Here is a 19932-nt window from a genome sequence, read left to right on the forward strand (position 1 = left end):
GCGTCCTGATGACGAAGGATCTCGGGGTGGTGTTCTCACTTGAGATCACCGCTGGTAAAGACCATGACTTTTCGTGGTCTAGCTTGGAGAATACAACATCTCCTGGTCGCAGGGCAGATAAATGTCGGGCTCCATGACGGCGGTTGAAATAATGGGCCTGTTTAGCCTTTTCCCTCCCGTCCCTCTCTTTCACAGCTGTCCTGCTAGGCCATTTGGGTAGGAGATTTTTCTCCAGAGTGGGGAGTGTGGTTCTGATTTTCCTCCCCATCAACAGCTCGGCTGGACTGAAGCCTGTGGTGGAGCAGGGAGTGGACCTATAGCTCATCAGAGCCATCATCGGATCTTCTTGCTTGAGAATCTTTTTCGCTGTCTGAACGGCTCTCTCTGCGTGCCCGTTGCCCTGTGGATGGTGAGGGCTGGATGTGCAGTGCTTGAAGTCGAGCTGCCAGGCGCACTCCTTAAACTCCGCACTTGAAAATTGGGGTCCATTGTCGCTCACCACCTCATCTGGAATGCCAAACCTGGCGAAAACCGCTGTCCTTCTTTGAATCACTTGTGCACTCGTTGTCGAGGGTAGCTGCAGTATCTCTAAGAACCTGGAGTAATAATCTGATATTACCAGGTAGTTGTGGTGGTTGTGCTCACAAAGATCCATTGCAACTCTCTTCCAGGGTCGCTCCGGAAGCGGTGTGGACTGCGTGACAGGGTGTCCGCGATGACCAGAGTTTTCCCTGGCGCATATTCTGCCACTGGATTGAATCTCATGAGCCTCATGAGAAGACGCTGGCATCGCATAGGTACATTGTCCAGACTGCGGCTGTTAATGAGAGGTACTAGCGGTTTGTGATCTGTGATTAGCTTGAACTGCTCCAGTCCATTGAGATATCTGTCGAACTACTCGCATGCCCACACACCAGCCAGGCTTTCCTTCTCTATCTGGGCGTAGCGGGTTTCTGCTTCAGTGAGGCGTCTGGAGCAATATGCCACAGGTTTCCACTGCTCCCCGTGGAGCTGAAGGAGTACGGCCCCCAATCCATAACTACTTGCGTCCGCTGACACAGCCGTGGGCTTGTTCAAGTCATAGAAGGCAAGTACTGGTGCAGTTGTCAACAGCTCGTTGATGTGTTCAAAAGCTGTTTGTTGCACGTGGCTCCATGTCCATGTGCTCTTGTCCTTCAAGAGCTCATACAGCGGCTGTCCCACGGTAGAGAGTCCGGGGATGTATCTTCGAGATAATTCACCATTCCCAGTATCCTTCTCAACTCTTGCACGTCTGCTGGTGGTGACAGCTGCCGAATAGCTTTCACCTTGTCGGGGTCAGGCCGGATCCCGGACCGGTCAATGAGATGCCCGAGGAACCGCAGCTGACTCTGCCTGATGGAGCACTTTTCACGATTGAGCTTCAGACCAGCTGTCTCAATGCGCTGCATAACCTTCTCCAGGCGACCGTCATGCTCCTCCTTAGAGGCCCCATACACCAGAATGTCGTCCATGAAGACCTCAACACCCTCCAGCCCCTGCAGGGTCTCCATCATCTTCCTCTGGAAGATTTCCGGTGCGCTTGTAATTCCGAACGGTAACCGCTTGAAGTTGAATCTGCCAAATGGCGTAATGAAGGTAGTAAGCTTACAGCTGTCTGGGTGCAACGGTATCTGGAAGAACCCACTGGCGGCATCGAGTGAAGAGAAGACAGTGGCCCCACTCAGCTTTGCTGTAATCTCATCAGTAGTAGGCAGGATATATTGTTCTCTTTTTACTGCCTCATTCAGCCTCTTGAGATCAACACAGATGCGGGCTTTACCTGTGCTCTTCTTCAAGACTGGCACCATGGGTGCACACCAGTCTGTGGGCTGTGTCACCCTCTCGATGATGCCATTTCTCTCCATCCTCTGGAGCTCCTCCTTTACCTTTTGCAGCATAGGGAGAGGCACGCGTCGTGCTGTGTATACAGCATATGGCTGAGCGTTGTCTTTCAGCAGTATTCTCACCGGTTCAGTCTTTAAAGTCCCATGTTCGCCATATGCCTGTGGATGTCCTCTGTCGCACACCGTTTCATTCACTCTCCTCACCAGGTTCATTTTCACAGACAACGGCCTGCTGAGTAGGTTGTTTACAGTGCGTCCGCGGATGACATATGCTCTGAGTGGGTGAGTCTTTCCTTTGTAGGTCACAGTGCTCTGGAACTGTCCTATGCACTGCAGCTCGCCACCTGGGCTGTCCAGTGGTAAATCCGCAGGCTCCAGTGGTCTTTTGGGGATGAGTGAGTCGTAGGTTTCCTCGCAGATGACGTTAACATCGGCCCCTGTGTCGATTTTGAAGTCAACTGGTGTAGAGCCCACCCGTAACTCCACAGCCCATTGCTTTGGCGACCCGCCTGCTTTACTCACAGCCCCAAGAAAGTATGACTGCTGCTGCTCCGTTTGCTCTGTAACCTCACTCACTGCCTGCCTGCTCCTACACACTCTACTCCAATGTCCAACTTTGTTGCACGTATTGCATGAAGATTTTCTGGCCGGGCAATTTTCATCTTTACTGTGCCACGCTTTCCCACACAGTCCACATTGTCCTTTATTTCCCCCTTTTGGCTTACCGTAGTGGTTGGGGTATTTGCTGCGCTCGTGCGTGACTTCCTGAATCACCCCTGTTTGCTCTCCTTGCATGCTGACCTGCGAAGCAACCTCCTCCGACTGCCTGACTGTCTCGATAGTCAGCGCTAGTGTTAGGTCCTTCGTCAGCTGCAACTTCCGTGAGACCTCTTTGTCGAGTATTCCAACTACGATCCGGTCGCGGATATTCTCATCTCTGTTCCCGCCGAATTCGCAATGCTCCGCCAGTTCGTACAAGGCCCTGATAAAAGTTTCAGCTTTCTCTCCCTGTCTTTGCACGCGCAGATGGAAACATGCGCGTTTGTGTATTACATTCCTCCTCGGCACAAAGTAGTCATCGAACAGTCCAAGCACCCTCATATAATCATCTCTGTGTCCATCTTCTGTGAATGTAAACGAACGGAAGATGTTCTCCGCCTCGCTTCCCATAGCGTATATCAGGCTGCTCACTTGTACGGCGCCCTCTTCTTTATCCAGCTTGGTGGCGATTCTGAATCTCACAAAACGCTGCTTCCACTCCGGCCATTCTTCTGGTTTATCGAACGAAAAGTTTGTTGGGGGAGCGGACTTTGGCATGACTCCGTTTTAACTTCTGACACCATGTAAAGCAACGTAAGGAGGCTTCTTAGTTGCTAAGTTCGCTTTATTGCAGCCCGTGTCTCACAATATGCGTCACTCATATACGTCACTCGCATGCGCCCACAACTCCCGTATAACTCACAGTATATGCGCAAGCGCATTAAACTACCGTATATGACACTGTACAGTCTGAAGTAAGAGAAGAGCTGGTGAAAAGGGGCGGGAGCAGGTTCAGTGCAGTGTCATGCAGAGAGAATGTTGGAGACGTGAGAGGGAGGAAACCTTCAGCCTCGTTCAAGGCCTGTAGAGAAAACGATGAAGTATCTGATCGATACTCAATGGTTTATAACTCAGAAGAATTTCCCACCTGGGCGTTGATGTCAGGTCGTTTCAGGTCAAAGCTGCTCTGAGGACTTTGCTCCGACTCATTACTGGATGTGTGACGCACTGGTTTTTACAAACGTTGATAAGACTCTTACAAGAAGATTGACAGAGGAGGAACGTCTCACTTTTGACTGGATATAAAAACAGACAGGGTCATTTCCACCAGCTCGAGCTGCTGGAGACAGAAACTCAGTTTCACATGGGAAACAGCAAACTTCAGTAAGTGACTTTAACTGTATTTAATATTGTTATTTAGTTATTTATAATAATGTTTGTTTCACTTTTGATTACAAGTCTTATGAAGTCCTCACTATTGGTCAAAGTAAGATGATATCACAAAAGAAATGATTCTAATTGGCTGACGGGAGCTGGCAAATGTCTTGGTGTAAACAAAAAGTTAACCTCATTAAAGAATCGACAGGAAAACAAACTGGAACTGAATAAGTGTCTTTTCCTGACCTTTAAATAGCCGCTTACCATAGTAACAAAGTTGTGACACCACACACGATTACTTTACTCATTCTCGTCTTGATACATCTTTTTTACACTTAGTCCAGGCAAAGTGGCGTTTTACGACTGACTATTTGTAAAATCATTTTTTTCAGCATAGATCGCTCCTATGAGGTGTCCAGAACAACATACTAAAAGTCTTATGAAATCCTAGTTGAGGAAATATGTATAATTCTCATCAATGTGTGCCAATAAGGCCAGTTAACAATACAACCAGATGGGGCTGTGTTGTTCCTCTACTCCTATCAAAAGGAAACTTTACACAATGAAAGTACCCATGTAAAGAAAACTTTTTTATCACAAGTTTCTTCGAAAATGAATTTTAAAATGCAAATGAGCTATACACGAATCGAATATGCCAAAAATCAGCTGTGTGTGTTTGAGTCCTCTCCTTCCCACGCCTACGGAACCAGTCTGGATCGGTTCAGAGAGACGGCCTAGTCCTCCTTTATAAGATATTTGCATTCGACTGTGACTTATTAAATACACGTAGATAACTTTGGTGTTTCCAGCCTCTTGTATTTCCAGATTTCCGTCACAGTCCCTGTAGGTTGAAATCTGTCTTGAAGTTTATAAGTATTTGTACCTTGGATTTTCCATGATGGTGACAACTAAGTTGAAGTTGATTTCTTTTTTTTTAAGGATCTTCCTGAAGTTCCTGTCGAGATGAAGAGGGAATAAAGATCAAGATTTGAGACGATCAGCCATGAACCCACCTGGTAACAGAGCAACACTCACAGAGCACAGACAGAATCTGTTTGAAGGCAACACGTCTCAATGACAGTGAATATCAACCAATCATCATTAAGCTCCTGCTAAACACTGTAATGTACCTGTGACTCTGCAGAGAAATCACATGGAGGAACCACAAAATCAAAAATCCCCACAAGGACGTGTTGAATTCAAAATTGGACAAAAGCACTTTTGGAGATGAATGCTGGTTTTGCTAAGACTCTGTTTGGAACCCATTAGAAAAGTGGAAAACAATTGTCTGAGCCAATCAGGAAGCAGCGATGGTGACGAGTGAGGAACTACTCTTGGAAACCCTGGAGATGCTGGGAAATAAAGATTTTGAGGCCTTCAGGTGGTACCTGCTGCTGCCGGGGATCTACAGCGGCTTCACCCCGATCCCGCGGTACAAGCTGGTGGTGGCAGACCGGATGGAAACAGTGATGCTGATGGTGCAGACATACTCCCATCACGCCGTGGAGCTGGCCAAGACGGTTTTAGGGAAGATGAGCATGTATGACCTGGCCCAGAAGCTGTCAGACAGGAGCTCAGAACTAAAAGGTAACATGTCGAAAGAAAGGAGATATTCTTAAAAACACTAAATCTTCATATAATATCAACTGTAAATTGTAAAAAAAAAAACATCTTGTTTTTTGTAATAAGACACAGGAGCTTCCTCGATCCCATCACCGGCTGCTCCTCTTCCTCGCCGTCCAGCCAGCAGCAGCAGACCTGAAGGTAAGATGTTCTTTGTGAGGCCAACATGACAGGCAGAGGAAGATGTTTCTGCAGATCTTTCTAAGAAGTCTGACTTTGTCCGTTTCTAATCCAGTTGATGGTCGGATGCCACATGAAGCCTAGTGGGTCAAAGTGTTGGATCCAGACCGGCTCATAGCAAAGAGTGAAAGTAAAAAGATACACAAATAAGGTGACAGGTGAAAGCTCCATGAGTCTGAGCTTCATGGATCTGGATCAGTGGGTCAAACCCTCTGTGATCTTTTGGTAACTGTTGTGCAGAAGTTAGTCTGTGAGGTCACAGTAACGCTCACTGTGCTGATAGACCTGGGGTCAGATCTGGCTTTACAGGCAGGGATCAAGAATCTTAATTCATTGAAATGTGAGGAAACTGGACTTAAAGTGTATCACAACCATCGGTCTGGTGACTTCAGGTGATTTGGTCATTTGTTTCTTGCAGACGTGGAGATGCAAGAGCTTCAGCCTCTAGAGAAACTGATCAAACAGTTTCAACGCACGATGCAGACGCATTTCCAGGGCAGGTTCATGTGTGTTCAAGAGGGTATGGCTGAGAAGACAGAAGAGCAGTGCCTGAAGGACATCTTCATAGAGCTGTACATCACAGACGGGGGGGAAATGCACATCAACGAACAGCATGAGATCATGCTGATCAGGGACTCCAGGACGGCAGCGGTGCTACCCATCAACCCCAGTGACATATTCAAGAGTCCCAAAGGTAAACCTTTAAGAACAGTGCTGACGACTGGAGTTGCAGGAATTGGCAAAACAATCCTCGTGAAAAAGTTTGTGTTGGACTGGGTCGAGGGAAGGAAAAATCAAGATGTGCATCTGATATTCCCCTTTAGCTTCAGTGAACTGAATCAACTGAAGGGGGAAAGGTTCAGCTTGGCAGAGCTGATTCATCGAAGTATCTGGGAAACCAAAGACATCACCGACGAACATCTGAACCTTATCTTTGCTAAACTACAGGCGTCAGGAAACTGCGACTTTAACAAAAGTCAATATAAACTTCTGTTTGTGTTGGACGGATTGGATGAAAGCCGCCTTCAGATGGATTTGACGCGACGTGAACCTCAGCCACTTGATTTTGATGTGACACAGTCAATGTCAGTGGAGGTTCTGCTGACTGCCCTGATCAGTGGGAACCTGCTTCCCTCTGCCCGGGTGTGGATAACCACACGACCTGCAGCCACCAGTCAGATCCATCAGGATTTTTTCAAAAGAATGACCGTGTTGAGAGGATTCACTGACCCACAGAAGGAGGAGTACTTCAAGAAGAAATTCCCTGATGAGGAACAAGGCAGCAGAATCATCGCCCACATCAAGGCGTCACGAAGCCTGTTCATCATGTGTCACATCCCAGTTTTCTGTTGGATCACTTCAACAGTTTTGCAGGATGTTTTGAAAAGCAAAGCGAACTTAGATCTGCCCACAACGTTGACGGAGATGTACACAGTATTCCTGCTGTATCAAATCACACTGACAGGAGAGAGATGTGGCATAGAAAAGAGCATCAGGTACATCAAGTCCTTAGCAAAACTAGCATTCAACCGTTTGGAGAAGGGCAACCTCTTCTACGAGTCAGATCTGAAGGACAGTGGCATTAATTTACGCGAAGTGTCACAAAACGCTTGAGTGTTCACTGAAGTCTTTAAAGTGCGCAAGTGGATGGACAACGATAAGAGGAAGATGTACCGCTTTGTCCATCTGACCCTTCAGGAGTATCTGGCTGCCCTGCATGTTGTGATGTCACTCATTAACGACAACAAGAACTTACTGTCGGGGAAGAAGCTGAGACTGGGAGATCTGTGTACGCTATGCAGGAGAAAACCCATAACTGAGGTCCACGAGATTGCAATTCAGAAAGCGCTGAGTTCAAATGGGCAGCTGGACTTGTTCCTCCGCTTCCTCATGGGTCTTTCCCTTCAGACCAATCAGGATCTTCTAAAATGTCTGTTGAATACGTCCGAGAAGGTTCCATCAGACCGACCATCAATCCACGATCCAGTCCATCAAGGAGAGGATAAGGGAAAATACATCCCCAGAAAGGAGCATCAATCTATTCCACTGTCTTAATGAGTTGAAAGACGATGCTTTGGTGAATGAGATCCAGCAGAGACAGAGTTCAGAAAGTGTGACTGATAGAAATTTTTCTCCTGCTAGAGGAAAACAGAAAACTTCAGTAAGTGACTTTAACTGTATTTAATATTGTTATTTATTTATTTTTAGTAATGTTCGTTTCACTTTTGATTACGAGTCTTGTGAAGTCCTCACTATTTGTCAAAGTTTGATTATATCACGACAACAGAAATGATTCTAATTGGCTGATGGGAGCTGGCAAATGTCTTGGTGTAAACAACAGCTTAACCTTATTATAGATTCGACAGGAAAACAAACTGTATTTTGAATATTAGAATAAATGATTATCTCTGACCTTTAAATAGCCGTAAACCATACTAACAAAGTTGAGACACCACATGCACAATTAAACTGTTTTATGGTCTGAACTGTTTATGACCTGAAACTGCCAGGGCCTTTTGCCACTTGTTTACCCACCACAGGAAGGAGTGTATGTTTCTGCTTATCACCTTAGGAAACACATGTGAATCAGTTGTGTGAGTTTAGATTCCTCTCCTTCCAGCGCCTCCGGAACCAGTCTGGATCGGTTCAGAGAGACGGCCTTAGTCCTCCTATATAAGATCTTTGCATTTGACTGTTCTCCATCTTCACTCTGAGATCCTTAGGACTCTCTGTGTTGATCCTTTCTGCAGAATGTCTATTCTATTGGAGATAAACACTGGTTTTTCTAAGACTTAGAAGACAAAGCTCTGTATTGAACCCATTAAAAAAGTCAAAAACGATTGTCTCATCCAATCAGGAAGCAGCGATGGTGATGGTTGTGAAACTGCTCTTGGAAACCCTGGAGAGGCTGACAAATGAAGATTTTGAGGCCTTCCGGTGGCACCTGCAGCTGCTGGGGATCTACAGCGACTTCACCCAGATCCCGTGGTACAAGCTGCAAAAGGCGGAACGGATGGAAACAGTGACGCTGATGGTGCAGACATACTCCCATCAGGCCGTGGAGCTGGCCAAGATGGTTTTAGGGAAGATGAACATGAATGAACTGGTCCAGAAACTGTCAGACAGGAGCTGAGAACTAAAAGATAACACATGGAAAGACAAAGAGATAATCCTCAAAACGCTAAATCTTGACATTAAGAACTTGATTTTCATATCATGAGCAAGAATTTATATGAATTGAATAAATTCAGTGAATTGCCGGCAGCACCGAGTTAAGAGTGATGATAACTTTTTGCTTTGTGCGACTGAATTGTGCTGTAATGATGTAAAAAAGTAATTTGCCCTCAGGTCCTTCTGTCTTGTAAAGAAGCCAAATGAATAAATAAAACTTAACTTGCTAACTATCTCACTGAGTTTATTATTCAATGTGATTTCAGTTCATTTAATGTCTCATCAGGCGGCTCCCCTCAGTGCAGATTCATGCTTTAATTTTAAGTATAAAGTCAGATGTATAAATATTTCAGAATCTCTCAGTATAACGTTAATTATTGATGATTTCAGGTGAAGGTACGTTTATTGCCTTCAGATGAGGTTTGGCTAATGTTTCCCTTTGTTTCTAGTCTTTGTGCTAAGCTAAGCCAAGCGGCAGCAGTCCAAGTCCCATTGGCATCGGTCTTATCAAACGCTAATAACTGCGTTTCCTCAAATGTCAAACTTTTCCTTTATAGATTCAATTTAGTATTTAAATCACATCATTAAAATAAAGAAGCAATCAAACTGTTTGGTTTTAAAGGCCCTGCAGCACGTTGATGGTTTGTGGTTCTACACAGCGTCTCTCAGCCAATCAGCGGACGACACAGAACGTTCGGTGGGAATGTTCAGAGCAAATTGGTACTTCCTCAGAGAAGAAGAATCACAGATGACAGAGTGTGTGTGTGTGATTATTACAGTTTTTCACAAATGTTAAAACACGTTTTTCAAAACAATAACGGTTTTCTCAAAACTGCACACAGAAAACTGAAAACCTCACACACAAAATGCTAAACCTGACAATCCCTTTGCAAGATGACTCTTTGCCATCAAATCTCTTACCTGTTCACAAAATGTAACTCATGTTTTCATTTGGTACACACAGCTATATTTTCAAATGACACACACATACCATTCATTGAGAACACACAACTAAGCATTTGCTTGCACACTACCAAGCATTTACAGCACACTGAAGTGCAAAACTGAAAACACAATCATCAAAATGGAACACACCATATGAATGACAGTGACTCTGGAAAATGAGCCATTTCTCTTTTTGTAAAATGTCTCAGTGTAGGCCTACTTTTTTCATAGTCAAATATAAAACAGCACACAAATATGCATAAAAAAAAGGGTTATTACGGTTCACACAGAGAACAGTACAGTACTGTTAACCCCCCCCCCATTCACAAAAAATATTTAGGCGTCAGGCCTCCGGTTCCTATCTGGCCAGAGGGCCTCACCCACATCACAGGCAATGTTCTCCCTGTCCAAGCAGCGTTGGAAGAAACACCTTGAGTGGCGCATGAAGCCCTGACAGGCCTCGACACTCACGTCGCCACAAGCCTCCTCCATGGCCTGGAGCAGTGGGACCCGGTCCTGTGGGTTCCGTTCATATACCTTCCACCTCCAAGGTGAAAATAATTTCTCAATGGGATTCAGGAAAGGAGAATAAGGTGGAAGGTATAGAATGGAAAAATGTGGGTGGTCCTGAAACCACTTACGCACTTGAGCAGCCCAGTAGAAGCTCACATTGTCCCAGATGTGAACGTGATCGATCCGCTGTGGGTCATCTACCTGGCCAGGTGGTACCAGCAGGTCATGCAGGCCATCCAGGAAGACGAGGAGACGGGCAGCATTATAGGCCCCTAGGTGGGCATGGCGGTGCAAGATCCCATGGTGATTCATTGCAGCACACATTGTGATGTTCCCACCACGCTGGCCGGGGACCTCAACAATATCCCGCTGGCCAATGACGTTTCTGCCCTGTCGCCTCCTCTTCACCAGGTTGAATCCCACCTCATCAATACAGATGTACTGGTACAACTCATTAGCTGTGTCATGCTCCTGGATCCGCTGACACAGACAGCATGACAATGCAAGTTACAGTATGGACACAGAGAGGTCAACACAGTGGGCTACAGTGAGACACTTTAGAAAAGGAACAACATTGGATTACAGGTACAATACATGCATGAGTCAGAGCTGAATGTTGGTACTTACAAGCACAAACTCTCACTGTAACTCCTTCATGCCTGTGTTCCGTTCAAATGGGACCCTGTTCACTTAAGATTAAGATATGTTTAATTGTACATAACACATGCACAGACATGCACAACACACTCATGAAGGTAGGTAAATTTAACCTCTGCATTTAACCCATCTGGTGCAGGACACACAGAGCATTGAGCGACCATGTACGGCGCTCGGGGAGCAGATGTTGGGGGAGTAAGGTGCCTTGCTCAGGGGCACTAGACAGGGTAGGGAGATTCTTGGATTTTTGGACAGATCAATCCAGGTTCGTCTTTTGTTGTCTCTCCATGGAGTCGAACCAGAGACGAACCAGAGACCTTCTCTGCCCATAGTCCAAGTTTCTGCCACTAGACCACCGCCTCATCCACATGGCAGTCCTATGAAGAATACGCTCCAATGTAGTGAGGCTGATGGTCTGGACGTTTCTAAATGTAGCATGGTCAGCCAGGATCCTAGATTTTATTTGTCTGAGTGTGATAGAGTTGTTCTCACGAACCATATCTACAGTTTCAGTCTCCTGTTCGGCTGTGAAAATGAGGTGAAATTGCTCAACAGACCTGAATGTTTAGAGATTTGAGTATTTGTGTGTTGTAGGTTGATGCTTTGAGATTTTACTTGAGAAGTGTGTGCAACAACTGAACATTGTGTGTAGTGTTTTGACAACAATGTGATGTGTAATTGACATCAGTGTGTAAAGAATGAAAGTCAGTCTAATGCAGGTAAGGGAGTGTGAAGTAGTGCCAAATTGGGTCAAGTGATTGGTTCATGAAGTGATGGTTGTGCAAATTGTGCCGAATGTTCGCTTTTTGTGTGTTAACAACTGAGAAAAACTGTAAAATAGAATATCAGCAGTTGGCACTGATGGATGATTAACATTTTATCTGCAGCCTGAGGCCCCTATTAATCTGACACCCTGCTCCTTGTGTGTGTGTGTGTATGTGTGTGTGTGTCAGCAGTAATCAGCAGATACAAAGGGCAGAGAGAGATAAACATCACACTCACATAGCAACTAAAGACACAGCAATCAAACAACTTGGACTCTGAAGAGATCCAAAGTCAATGCTCCGAATAAAAGGTCTTTAACTCCACCTGACCCACGAGCAGTGTGCTGCAGCTGCGTGGGCCCACCGCCCGAGTAGAAAGGCGTCCGGCTCAGATGCCGTGCAAGCCGAGTGGAAGGTGTTAAGCTCTCTAGTGCTGTAAAGTCTGGAGTAAGAGAAGAGCTTGTGAAAAGGGGCGGGAGCAGGTTCAGTGCAGTGTCATGCAGAGAGAATGTTGGAGATGTTTGAGGGAGGAAACCTTCAGCCTCGTTCAAGGCCTGTAGAGAAAACGATGAAGTATCTGATCGATATTCAATAGTTTATAACTCAGAAGAATTTCCCACCTGGGCGTTGATGTCAGGTCGTTTTTAGGTCAAAGCTGCTCTGAAGACTTTGCTCCGACTCATTACTGGATGTGTGACGCACTGGTTTTTACAAACGTTGATAAGACTCTTACAAGAAGATTGACAGAGGAGGAACGTCTCACTTTTGACTGGATATAAAAACAGACAGGGTCATTTCCACCAGCTCGAGCTGCTGGAGACAGAAACTAAGTTTTACATGGGAAACAGCAAACTTCAGTAAGTGACTTTAACTGTATTTAATATTGTTATTTAGTTATTTTTAATAATGTTTGTTTCACTTTTGATTACAAGTCTTATGAAGTCCTCACTATTGGTCAAAGTAAGATGATATCACAAAAGAAATGATTCTAATTGGCTGACGGGAGCTGGCAAATGTCTTGGTGTAAACAAAAAGTTAACCTCATTAAAGAATCAACAGGAAAACAAACTGTAACTGAATAAAAGTATTTTCCTGACATTTAGATAGCCGCTTACCATAGTAACAAAGTTGTGACACCACACACGATTACTTTACTCTCTCTCGTCTTGATACATCTTTTTTACACTTAGTCCAGGCAAAGTGGCGTTTTACGACTGACGAATTGTAAAATAATTCTTTTCAGCATAGGTCACTTCTTTGAGCTGTCCAGAACAACATACTAAAAGTCCTAAGAAATCCTAGTTGAGGAAATATGTATACTTCTCATCTATGCTTATGCTGCTGTACTTAAAAAATTCTGTATGTTTACTTAGTATTAGGAAATGTCTTGTGTTATCTGTTGTGCCTGTGCACTTTATATGTCTCACTGTGGGAGAGTGGGAAATGTTGTATCGATTCCTTGTATGTTCTGAACATGTTAAGAAATTGACAATAAAGCTACTTTAACAATGTGTGCCAAGAAGGCCAGTTAACAATACACCCCAATGGGGCTGTGATTTTACTTTACTCCTATCAAAAGGAAACTTTACACAATGAAAGTACCCATGTAAAGAAACATTTTTTATCACAAGTTTCTTCGAAAACAAATTTTAAAATGCAAATGAGCTATACACGAATCGAATATGCCCAAAATCAGCTGTGTGTGTTTGAGTCCTCTCCTTCCCACGCCTACGGAACCAGTCTGGATCGGTTCAGAGAGACGGCCTAGTCCTCCTTTATAAGATCTTTGCATTCGACTGTTCTCCCGGTGGACTCTCGGTGTGTTGATCCTTTCTGCAGAAAAGCCCTTATTAAATACACGTAGATAACTTTCCAGCCTTTTGTATTTCCAGAATTCAGTCACAGTCCCTGTAGGTTGAAATCTGTCTTGAAGTTTATAAGTATTTGTACCTTGGATTTTCCATGATGGTGACAACTAAGTTGAAGTTGATTTCTTTTTTTTTAGGATCTTCCTGAAGTTCCTGTTGAGATGAAGAGGGAATAAAGATGGAGATTTGAGACAATCACCCATGAACCCACCTGGTAACAGAGCAACACTCACAGAGCACAGACAGAATCTGTTTGAAGGCAACACGTCACAATGACAGTGAATATCAACCAATCATCATTAAGCTCCTGCTAAACACTGTAATGTTCCTGTGACTCTGCAGAGAAATCACATGGAGGAACCACAAAATCAAACATCCCCACAAGGACGTGTTGAATTCAAAATTGGACAAAAGCACTTTTGGAGATGAATGCTGGTTTTGCTAAGACTCTGTTTGGAACCCATTAGAAAAGTGGAAAACGATTGTCTGAGCCAATCAGGAAGCAGCGATGGTGACGAGTGAGGAACTACTCTTGGAAACCCTGGAGATGCTGGGAAATGAAGATTTTGAGGCCTTCAGGTGGTACCTGCTGCTGCCGGGGATCTACAGCGGCTTCACCCCGATCCCGCGGTACAAGCTGGTGGTGGCAGACCGGATGGAAACAGTGACGCTGATGGTGCAGACATACTCCCATCACGCCGTGGAGCTGGCCAAGATGGTTTTAGGGAAGATGAGCATGTATGACCTGGCCCAGAAGCTGTCAGACAGGAGCTCAGAACTAAAAGGTAACACGTCGAAAGAAAGGAGATATTCTTAAAAACGCAAAATCTTCATATAATATCAACTGTAAAACCATCTTGTTTTTTGTAATAAGACACAGGAGCTTCCTCGATCCCATCACCGGCTCCTCCTCTTCCTCGCCGTCCAGCCAGCAGCAGCAGACCTGAAGGTAAGATGTTCTTTGTGAGGCCAACATGACAGGCAGAGGAAGATGTTTCTGCAGATCTTTCTAAGAAGTCTGACTTTGTCCGTTTCTAATCCAGTTGACTGTCGGATGCCACATGAAGCCTAGTGGGTCAAAGTGTTGGATCCAGACCGGCTCATAGCAATGAGTGAAAGTAAAAAGATACACAAATAAGGTGACAGGTGAAAGCTCCATGAGTCTGAGCTTCATGGATCTGGATCAGTGGGTCAAACCCTCTGCGATCTTTTGGTAACTGTTGTGCAGAAGTTAGTCTGTGAGGTCACAGTAACGCTCACTGTGCTGATAGACCTGGGGTCAGATCTGGCTTTACAGGCAGGGATTAGGAATCTTAATTGATTGAAATGTGAGGAAACTGGATTTAAAGTGTATCACAACCATCGGTCTGGTGACTTCAGGTGATTTGGTAATTTGTTTCTTGCAGACAATGAGATGCACGAGCTTCAGCCTCTAGAAAAACTGATCAAACAGTTTCAACGCACGATGCAGACGCATTTCCAGAGCAGGTTCATGTGTGTTCAAGAGGGTATGGCTGAGAAGACAGAAGAGCAGTGCCTGAAGGACATCTTCATAGAGCTGTACATCACAGACGGGGGGGAAATGCACATCAATGAACAGCATGAGATCATGCTGATCAGGGACTCCAGGACGGCAGCGGTGCTACCCATCAACCCCAGTGACATATTCAAGAGTCCCATAGGTAAACCATTAAGAACAGTGCTGACGACTGGAGTTGCAGGAATTGGCAAAACATTCCTCGTGAAAAAGTTTGTGTTGGACTGGGCTGAGGGAAGGAAAAATCAAGATGTGCATCTGATATTCCCCTTTAGCTTCAGTGAACTGAATCTACTGAAGGGGGAAAGGTTCAACCTGGCAGAGCTGATTCATCGAAGTATCTGGGAAACCAGAGACATCACCGACGAACATCTGAACCTTATCTTTTCTAAACTACAGGCGTCAGGAAGCTGCGACTTTAACAACAGTCGATATAAACTTCTGTTTGTGTTGGACGGATTGGATGAAAGCCGCCTTCAGATGGATTTGACGCGACGTGAACCTCAGCCACTTGATTTTGATGTGACACAGTCAATGTCAGTGGAGGTTCTGCTGACTGCCCTGATCAGTGGGAACCTGCTTCCCTCTGCCCGGGTGTGGATAACCACACGACCTGCAGCCACCAGTCAGATCCATCGGGATTTTATCAAAAGAATGACCGTGGTGAGAGGATTCACTGACCCACAGAAGGAGGAGTACTTCAAGAAGAAATTCCCCGATGAGGTACAAGGCAGCAGAATCATCGCCCACATCAAGTCTTCACGAAGCCTGTTCATCATGTGTCACATCCCAGTTTTCTGTTGGATCACTTCAACAGTTTTGCAGGATGTTTTGAAAAGCAAAGCGAACTTAGATCTGCCCACAACGTTGACGGAGATGTACACAGAATTCCTGCTGTATCAAATCACGCTGACAGGAGAGAGGTGTGGCACAACAAAGAGCATCAGGTACATCAAGTCCTTAGCAAAACTAGCATTTGACCGTTTGGAGAAGGGCAACCTCTTCTACGAGTCAGATCTGAAAGACAGTGGCATTAATTTACGCAAAGTGTCACGGAACGCTGGAGTGTTCACAGAAGTCTTTAATGAGGTGTGCAAGTGGAAGGACAACGGCAAGGAGAAGATGTACCGCTTTGTCCATCTGACCCTGCAGGAGTATCTGGCTGCCCTGCATGTTGTGATGTCACTCATTAACGACAACAAGAATGTACTGTCGGAGCAGAAGCTGAAACTGGGAGATCTGTGTACGCTATGCAGGAGAAAACCCATAACTGAGGTCCACAAGATTGCAATTGAGAAAACGCTGAGTTCAAATGGGCAGCTGGACTTGTTCCTGCGCTTCCTCCTGGGTCTTTCCCTGCAGACCAATCAGGATCTTCTAAAGCGTCTGTTTAATACGTCCAAAGGGTTCCCTCAGACCGACCATCAATCCACGATCCAGTCCATCAAGGAGAGGATAAGGGAAAATACATCCCCAGAGAGGAGCATCAATCTATTCCACTGTCTTAATGAGTTGAAAGACGATGCCTTGGTGAAGGAGATCCAACAGAACCTGAGTTCAGGAAGTCTGTCTGCAAGCAATCTGTCTCCTGCTCACTGGTCGGCACTGGTCTTCATCCTCCTGTCATCAGAAGACACGCTGGAGGTGTTTGAATTGAAGAAATACTGTCCTTCAGAGGAGGGTCTCCTCAGGCTGATACCAGTGGTTAAGGCCTCCAACAAATCACTGTAAGTAGACAGAAAACTACAATCCTCAGCTTTTATCTGTTTATTTAATCAGTTGTATCTGACCAATACCTTCTCAGGCTGAGTAGCTGCAATTTATCGGAAAACATCTGTGAAGCTCTGGGTTCGGTTCTCAGCTCCGACTCGTCTAAGCTGAGGGAGCTGGACCTGAGTGACAACGACCTGCAGGATTCAGGAGTGAAGCTGCTTTGTGTTGGACTGGAGAGTCCAAACTGTGTCCTGCAGAGTCTCAGGTGAGGATTTGTTCATTTCATCATCTGATGACCGTCACAAGCTGGTTGACACTCCTATGTGCTGTGTTTGTGTGTCTGTGTGTGTGTGTGTAGGCTGTCAGGCTGTTTGGTCTCTGAGAAAGGCTGCACCTCCCTGGCCTCGGCCCTGAGGACCAGCCACTCCAGCCTGAAAGAGTTGGACCTGAGCTTCAATCATCCCGGAGACTCGGGGGTGAAGGTGCTGACCGCTCTACTGAAGGATCCAAACTATCCACTGGAAACTCTCACGTATGAACTCATAGTGACAAACTCTTACTGAACAGAACCAGACGATTCCTTGTTTGATTAGTACTTTGTTTCTTCCTGTAGCCTCGAGTTTTGTGGAGAGCAAAGACTGACGCATGGTTTCAAGAAATGTAAGTTTACCGTATTTATCTTTATTCTTTGACTTTTTAGCTCCGTCCATCAGGTTTATATCCTCTCCTGAAAACACAACATGTAGAACTGCCGCTTTGAATTTCCCACATCTTGTCTTGTCCATCAGACGTCTGTGAACTCCTCCTGGATGAAAACACGGCGCAGGAAAATCTCCAGCTCTCCGACAACTTCAGGACGGCGACCACTGTAGACGAGAAGCAGCTGTACCGTCCCCACCTGGAGAGATTCGACTGCTGGCTGCAGGTGCTGGGCAGCACTGGACTGACTGGTCGCTGTTACTGGGAGGTCAAGTGGAAAGGCCCGGTTTACATTGCAGTGACGTACAAAGGAATCATACGGAAAGGAGAGGGGGCCGACAGCTGTCTTGGTTTGAACCAACACTCCTGGACGCTGCTGTGTCAGAGTAACGGTGTCTACTCTGTCCAGCACGAAAATGAGACTACTCACCTTCGGACCCAGTTCTCTCCGGCCTCGGACAGAATGGCGGTCTTCCTGGACTTTCAGGCCGGCATTCTGTCCTTCTACAAAGTGAACTCTGAGGCACTGATCCATCTCCACACGTTCAATTCCACGTTCACGGAGCCTCTGTACCCCGCATTCGGGTTTGGGTTCAGGCATCGCTTTACGGACTTTGGGTCGTCGGTATCTTTGTGTGAGATGGAAGACTTCATCGACTTCTCTGACTGCTGAGTGAGCGCTGACATGTCTGGTTTCACAGGGAGCGACTCAAATGCAACTCAGCCTCGGACACAGAGAAGCTCTGATCACAACTCACAAGGACAGATTGTGGAATAAAGAAAAGTCCAGCACAGAAAACACAGATTCCTCAGTCCATCCTGTTAAATTCACTTAAGGTCATGTGACCTGCAGTCGGTGACATAAAGAACTTGATTTTCATATCGTGAACAAGGATTTAAATTAACTGAATAAATCCACTGAATTGCCGGCAGCACCGAGTTAAGAGTGATGATCTTTTTTTGCTTTGTGCGACTGAATTGTGCTGTAATGATGTAAAAAAGTAATTTGCCCTCAGGTCCTTCTGTCTTGTAAAGAAGCCAAATGAATAAATAAAGCTTAACTTGCTAAGTAACTCACTGAGTTTATTATTGAATGTGATTTCAGTTCATTTCATGTCTCATCAGGCGGCTCCTCTCAGTGCAGATTCATGCTGAGGACCTGAGAGATGAATACATAAGCAAGTTGAGCAAGTGATTTAAAACTCTGTTTTGGAGTGTGAGTCCGAGCCGGGTTGGGAGGGTGGGAAGGGGGGGGGGGGGGTATTGCAGCTGGATTTACAGCAGGAGAAGCTGATTATCGGGCGAGTGAACTTTTAACCAGGGTTAAAAACATCTTATTAAGTGTGAGACAGACTGGTGCACGTTTACTTTCCCAGATTCAGACTGGGTGTGTTTGTGTGTGTGTTCCTTTAGTGGATCTCAGTTAGTTAGAGTGTGTGTTTGAGTGTGTGTGTGCGCTCCAGGGTCAATAGCGTCTGATTTCTACTGTGACTCTTCAGCTTTCAGCTTCTATTTTCTCTCAATATCACAGGCACAGTGTATCTGTATGTGTGTTGGTGAGTGTGTGTTTCATGTCAGGTTATAATCATGTCAGCCACAGAAACCTGAACTGACGTGAACAAGAGAGAGCGAGAGAGAGAGAGAGAGAGAGAGCGAGAGAGAGAGAGAGAGAGAGCGAGAGAGAGAGAGAGAGAGAGGAATGAACGACCACCTCGCTCTTCCCCTCTCTCTGGGGGTAACCATGGCAACAGGCCTGTCTCCGTTGCCATGGCTGCAGGTTGGAAACTGTCTCGGTGCCTTTGAGCAAAGCAAAGTCTAGAGGGTTAATTAAACAAACGTACCTTCAGGAAAATACAGAAGAACAAAGGGGTCTTTCATAAAGACAGTGAAATATGGAATGAATAAAATGAGATGGAAATATCAAACCAACAAATCGTAAATTTCAAACTAAATACTTGTAAACAGACTAAATACATAAGTCCAATGGTCAAAGAGTCAAAGAGTCAAAGAGTCAGAGAGTCAGAGAGTCAGAGAGTCAGAGAGTCAGAGAGACGTTACAACGAGGCCCAACTTGTTTTGTGAGGTCGTTCATCAAACTCTGATCGACTCATTCATGAGGACATTTGAACATTTGAACCATATTTGAAGGAATTCCCTCGAGGCGTCCTTAAGATATCGAGTTCACAACACAACAAGACAAGATGGACAACAGGAAAAACCGCCTCAGGCCACTAGGTGTCGCCAGCCAATGAAAATATTGAGTGACTCAACAGGTGTTAAAGAGGACATATTATGCCCATTTCACCACAGTTGATATGGCTCCTTGGGGTCTTGTTTGGTGAAAATACCACAAGGATCATTTAAAACTGCACCTTTTTACCCTGTCTAAAACAGCCCTCCTCAGATTGACCTGTTTCATGTCTTAAATCTGCCCTTAGTATATTTAAGTTTATTAAAATAATTTTAAGTCACTGTCCTAC

The 19932-nt window shown here is 45.3% G+C and overlaps 1 pseudogene; it reads left to right on the forward strand.

Moving 5' to 3' along the window:
• Nucleotides 1-5076: 5076 nt before the first annotated feature.
• On the forward strand, nucleotides 5077-18508 carry LOC133949183 (uncharacterized; annotated as a pseudogene).
• The last annotated feature ends 1424 nt before the right edge of the window (nucleotides 18509-19932 follow it).

This window comes from Platichthys flesus, chromosome 23 (assembly GCF_949316205.1).
Source record: "Platichthys flesus chromosome 23, fPlaFle2.1, whole genome shotgun sequence".
In the NCBI taxonomy this organism is placed as follows: Eukaryota; Metazoa; Chordata; class Actinopteri; order Pleuronectiformes; family Pleuronectidae; genus Platichthys; species Platichthys flesus.